Source organism: Lepeophtheirus salmonis, chromosome Z (assembly GCF_016086655.4).
Source record: "Lepeophtheirus salmonis chromosome Z, UVic_Lsal_1.4, whole genome shotgun sequence".
Classification (NCBI taxonomy): Eukaryota; Metazoa; Arthropoda; class Copepoda; order Siphonostomatoida; family Caligidae; genus Lepeophtheirus; species Lepeophtheirus salmonis.
This window is the reverse complement of record NC_092584.1, coordinates 1178970-1185893: the sequence shown is the minus strand read 5'-3', so window position 1 is coordinate 1185893 and position 6924 is coordinate 1178970.

Genomic DNA, 6924 nt, shown 5'->3' with positions numbered 1-6924 from the left:
GTTTTTTATTTATTTTTGTAATACACAATTTTAACAAACTACTCAAGAACAAAAGATTAATTGCATTGTCATCCTGTATTGTTACTCACTAAACCCAAAGAGGGATTCGATTTTAATCAAACAAAAACGAGTGGACTTCTTATTTCTCTTTTTAGTCTTGATTTATATCACTAAACCTTTTAAAATACTTGATTTTTGGAGAGTCACTGTCCTTTAGGAATATTCTAATTGGTCATTATTTCAACTGAGGCCTTTCCATAGATAATTTTAAACGTAGAAGTGACAAAGATTTTTAGTTGGCTGCTTTAATGAGTTTTGTATACAAAGAAAAAAAAATACTCTAATCATAAGAAGTTTAATAGAGATGTTCTATTTTATCTACGTGGCAATATATTTTCGCAAAAATTGAATGGACACTCAGTAGAGTGTAAAACTTCACCTCTGCTAACTTTTCTCTAATTTAATTTTTTGCTATATGAACCTACATAATTACACCAATTTGAGCTTTGTACTGTAGTATGATACAAAGTTATGGTGTATGATGATTTTTGTAATATTTTGTCTGATCTTGACCTTTCAAAATGTTATAAACCCTTTCTGTGATCATATATTATCTTTGTACAAAGTTAGATCAAATTCAAACTGTAACTTTTGACATACCCCTGGTGACCAACAGGCAAACTAAGAGGCAAGCAAATACAAAAACAAAACTTTCGTTCAACGTCGTTGTCAAATGTGACAAAGAAAAATAAATTATGCGAAAAAGTTACGGAAAATCGCGGGTACAGAACAAAGGAACAAAAAGTATACACTGATTTTTTTAATGTTCCTTTAATTGGTTTGATAGAGTTGTACTGATTAAGTATGAGTAAACATTATAGCATTACATTTACTCCATCTTTTGTTAAGTCCATATTTATTTCTCTAGGAATGACTCCACAAAAATACAGATTGATGATGCTAAAAATGGTTGACCAAAATATTCAAATTGTAGTAGTCATGAATTAGTATGTTAAGACCCACGAGGGGACTTTAATTATTTTTATGTTAGATCCTCACATTATTTTGCACTGATTCTATCTCTTTTTATGAAACTCTTTAGCTTCTAAAGAAGTATAGAACAACTCCACTCAAGGTCGTGAGTGAGTGATGTATAAATAACTATATTGTCCATGGTTTAGATAAAATAACCTTCGGCTCCAAACTCACTACATGTATTTGATCTCTATAAGATTATTGTTGTGTCGTTCCTTATTTAAGACTGAAGCCTGCAGTCTTGGTCAAGTACGGCTTAATCCTACTCCTGAAACCGAACCAGCTCTAAGACTGTACTAGACCAAATCAAATAGGACTGACACACCACTATCTACGATATAGGCACACTGTTACCCCTATTGTATCACGTAACCTTTCATCGTAAAAAAAAAACACGCAAAAAAAAAAATCTTAGAGTCATTGGGTAGATAGTCAACTTTTCCAAACTAAGGAATTATTATATATTCATTGTTGGGAATTATTCACAACATAAAAAGAGCTCATTCTGATTCAACCAATCAACGTTTAGAACACTGATTTGGAGAAAAGAAGCAGATACATCAACAGTTGATGACAAAATATATTCTAAACTTTGGTTGTAAGTGAGATAAGACCGTGCAGAATGATGAATTGAAAATACTGATTGATTATCTACATTCTGTCAAAAAAAAAATTGCGGGAATTTTGAAATAAAACACAAATTTCACGTTTAATCATTAAAATTGATTTTGTTGCCTTCAAAGTAATGTCCATTGGATACAGTACACATATGCCAACTTTTTTTCCAGTCCATGAAACCTTTTTATAGGCACTTTTTGGCATGACCTTAAGCTCTTTCCATGGATTTTGTTTTATGGATTCAATAGACTTAAAACGGGTTCCAAGGAGTGGAAATTTCCTTTTGGGGAACAAAATTCACACGGTGTTATCTTTGTGTAAAATCCACGAGTTGATTTTCGATAATTTTGGCCATTTTTGACGGATTTTCTCACGCAAACGCCTTAGTTCTCCCAAATGGTACTAAATACTCCTGATTGACCGTCTGTCCATCTGAAACGAATTCATAATGCACCAGATTTTAGATATCAAAAAAAATAATCAGTATCAGCTTGAATTTTGACTTTTTTCACTTCAATAATCCCACGGCCCTCCTTGAATGCTCTGTACTACTCATATGCAAGGCTTTGTGTATAAAACTGATTCCCAAAAAGCTTCTTTTAACATTTTCAATGCGTTATAACATGCAATTTTGCACACAATAACAAAATTTAGGGAAAACTCTGTGTTCAATAATTTTGTTTCTTGTCCAAATTGTGGAGCACTAGTGAGGAAGACTGTCTTATCCAGTTGTTGCAAGCAAACCGGTTTTCAAACTGCATTCAAAATTAGCATCATAATGAAAGGCATTGCTGCCAACCTAGGAAAAAAATGATTGCATCTCTATTTATTAAAAACACTAGATTTAAATCCTCGAATTAGAATAAGATTTTTATTTTAATCCCTTCAGCGGTTAACTTTGGTATGCCTTAGGTAGATATTGGATATCTTTGTCAAACTCGGTATTACAAGAAAAAAATAATCCCCGTGTTTGAATAAGATATTGAATATATGTATCCCTTTAACTGTTAATTTTAATATGCTTTAGGAATTTATATTTCATAACTTATTCAAACTCTGGGATTGGATACAACAAAAAAACACTTTCAAATGCCTGAGTTGTAATAAGATATTGAATATATCCCTAAAGTGAACAACTGAAGCTAATGGAAAAATATGTCTCCTGTCTACCTCTCCTCTAGAGTTTCTTTTTTTCTCTTTAGGTTCTTCTAATATCATATATATGCAAAGGTTTTGTAATGTATTAAAGAATTTCACAGTTAAGTATATCCTAAAAATATGTGATTACTGCTTATAAAGAAGTAAAAATGGCGCAAAGGACCTAGAAAAGTTGGCTGTTTGTATACAAAGTACATAATTTCCTCTGGTAACGAAGTTGTACGAGGGTTTTTGTTTCACATGAATTCTAGCAAAAGTTACAAATCAATTTTGATCTAACTTAGTACAAAAGATTATATATGGACACAAAAAAAGGTCATTACATTTTGAAAGGTAGAGGTCAAAATAACACAAAACGTCAAAAATGCATAAATACATAACCAATTTCGTTCGAACACAAAACTTGGAGGTGTTCCACTCTACCAAGTGTCCATTCTTTTCGAATATAAATTAAAAATAGGGAATGGACAAAGGTCATTGCCTAGTTTGTACTCTATCTTTCAATACTCTATCTTTCAATTTCTAATTTATCGACTCGACTCAATGGACTTAAGTTCTCGTCAAAAAACTAATATCCTTTAACAAAGAAAATCATCATCTGTTCACCCTCGGAAAAAAAGACTATAATTTCTTCTTTATATATCAAGTATACATATATGTTTACTTTAAAAGGGAGCCATTTGGCAATTAGAGTCCTAGTACTTGATTGATAAGCCTTTAATTATTGACAGAGTCAATATTTTTGTGTAAATACGTCTGCAAATTACTATTCATGGAGACAACTCCCGAAACCCCCTAGACTTACATAAATTAATACCAACTGCAAGAAAAGAGAGAGAAAGGACTTGTTTTAGGTGAAAAAATGATCGAGAAACATTGAAGAAGAATCTAAATATCATACTGAGCTTTAATCTTGCCACGCTTTCGATTTATGAAATATTGACGTACTTATTTTTTTTAAATTTGTTGTCATGTAAGCATTTGATATTTTGACATAAGATAAAAAAAAAAAAAAACTATTTCATTTAGGTATAAAAACCTTTGGACCTCAATAATGCAATATAACCGGACTCAAAGTGACAACTACGAGGTATTTTCCAACATTAAGGGTGTTTTTCAACATATATCTATTTTTTAAAGCTATATAATATGTTTAGCTCCTTTGTGAGACATAATAGTATTTTACGTGTTTGGCGATCATGTTCTTTTGCAATCTAAGAGTTTGTATGAAATTTTGGCTAAAAAAAGAAAAGAAATTAAGTACTCCGAAACACTGGAAATGTTGACAATGACATACAATAAAACTGATCGGTGTAAAAAAAAATGTTTTTAATTGGTAAAAACCCTTCCAAAATGACCTGGACGATACCAGTAACGAGCCTTGCTCTGGACGCCAAAGCACTAAGAAACTTCTTAGTTTTGACAATAATAATAATCGTTGCATGAGCATTATTAATGATCTTGACACAGATGTCAATGATGATCTAGATTTGCTCATAAGGAAATAACTAGTGACGAATCAATGGTAATGTGTATAAGGTTATTTGACTTTTTCGTGTTCCAAAAACGGAAGAAACCTATGAATGGACGTATAGTAAAAAATCGGCGTACACGCAAAATACTTCTATCTATTATGCCCCCTACAAACAAACTACACAAATTTTAAAGCTTTAAACAATAAGTATATTCTTTTTTACATGTACAAGCATAAGAAAATCTAGCATACCAAATATACGTTGCCCTTTGAAATTTAAAAAGTAACCTTACTTTTTTGCTACACCTTGTTGACTTTAAGACTTTGTGTATTCGATATACAGTTGATCTGGATAGGTATAATTCCTCACACATTTCAAATTTTTGGGATGACAACGCAGAATGCCTAAGGTCATGGGGAGGTTCTCAGTTAGTATCTCGAAAATCCTCAAAAATATTTGAAATTTGGTTTTTGGTAATCACAGAATAATAACTGTTTAGTAAATACTAATCATTTAAGAAGTTTGTCATAGTGAAAATTTAAAGCCAAAGCGTACATAAAAATTGAGGGATCAACATCAGTTCCTTTAAATCATTCCCAGATAAATATATAGGGTGTTTATATTTTCCATATTTCTCCAAAAACTGACACAGGTTTCTGGACATTTGTTGTACATATAATTGTTTAAGTGTCATCCTACCTTTGGTTATAGACAAAGACCAGATCACAAGATTATGGAACAAAAACCTTCAAAGGGGGTCTGGTAGTCAATTTTTCCCGTTCTAAAAGCCAATATTAATAAAGTAGAACCAATCCTCTTAAAAGCTCAAAGGACAGTTTATGCAGTTTACACGAAAAAGTAAGCAATTTCTAAAATCGTCACACAAAAGTCCAGCCATGCATTTTGCTTTGTTAAGTACCCAGGCTCTCATCTCATTAAAGCTAACTAAGTGTGGAAATATTTGCGAGCAAGATCTAATAGCAATAATTATATCTGTCTTCGCAAGATATTCTGTTTTTTTATTTCAAAATCCAAAATTTGGATGGTAACTCCTGGGTCTACGTCCCTGAGGTGATTTGCTATCTTATTTCTGATTCCCTCCGATCCTATTGGACGTTGAAGAAGATTGTCCGACGGTTTGAAAAGATCACCATTTTTCGCCAGTTTTAGATTATTTTGTCGTTGTTATAATTAATTAGTAAGTATACTTTTATTGGTGTTACGTCTCGATGAAGTAGTCTAATTTTAAGCTTCACATAAAGTTTTTTTTTATGTTTTCGTTAGTAAAGCCAATCTTCTTAATATTTTATATTATTTTAATTATGTATGTACATTATGAGCAATATAGACCATATTTATAAAAAAGCTATTTCTGCGGCTAACATATACTTATTTGAGAAATAGGATAAAGGTCTGATCAAGGTATTTTTATGACAATTCCTTTACTAAAATCTTTTTTTAACCTATACACAGAGGTTATAGTTTTTGTTTGTTTGTTGGCCACCAGGGGTAAGGAAAAACTTACAAATCGATTAGGACGAACCTTTGTACAAAGATTATTTATGGTCCCAGCAAATGACCATTAAATTTTCAGAGGTCAAAGTTACACTAACCTTTAAAAAACGCATAATTGACCAAGGTTAATATAAATACAAGGTTAGACCATCATGTAATCGGCCCTCCTACGATTTTCAATTTGATGTATCGTACCAACTCCTGGGCAAGACAGACAGATTTTGTTACAAAACATGCAACCCCTCATAGTCTATAACGTCATTATTACTAAAATTATTAATTTAATGTATCGTACCGACTGCTGGGCAAGATAAACAGATTTTGACTAAACATGCAACCTCTCAGCCACCTTGACGTCAATATTAAAAAGCGTGGTGGAAGTCAAGCATTATTTGTACACTCATTATGGTATGAACTTGTATTTCTATTACCCTTGAATTGACCATAACTTTTGTGGAAAATTGAGATACATCACTCACTTTGATATTAGGGGAAGGGTTTGCGCTCTGCCAAGAGCACATTATAGTTTAAATTATTACTATCATGTTATTCCTATAATTAATTATTCTTATTTCATTTAAATGTTTTTTAAATTTGTTTATTTACAAAATATTTTGTCGTCGAAGAATTTGAATTACAAAAAAAACAGAAAAAAACGAAGCGTTATGAATGAGGGAAATTGTTTTGGTTTATTTTTAAGGTTACGTAACTCTATATTTATTGAGAACTGAATCACTTGCTTATTTTTACTTCAAAATATGTAGACTACAAACAAGTTATTATGGCCTTAAAACCCTAATTAATAAAATAAAAAATTACTAAGGTTTTTGTAGAGTGCTATTAAAGAAAGGAAAAAAATGATCTGATATTGGTTTGAAACAACACTAGACAATTTAATATTGGGAATTAATTTGTTTTTTTGTAAGCAAAATAATAAAATAAAATAAGAGTAAGAAATAACCAAAATGGAGACTGGATAATATTTGTTTTCATTGACTAATAATTATTATCCATTTTTATTAATAAGTCCTTCTAAATACTTAACTCAATAAATGTGTCGCAAATGACAAATAAATTAGCTAAGGGTCATCCACAAAATGAAAGACTATATTTGTATTTTTTA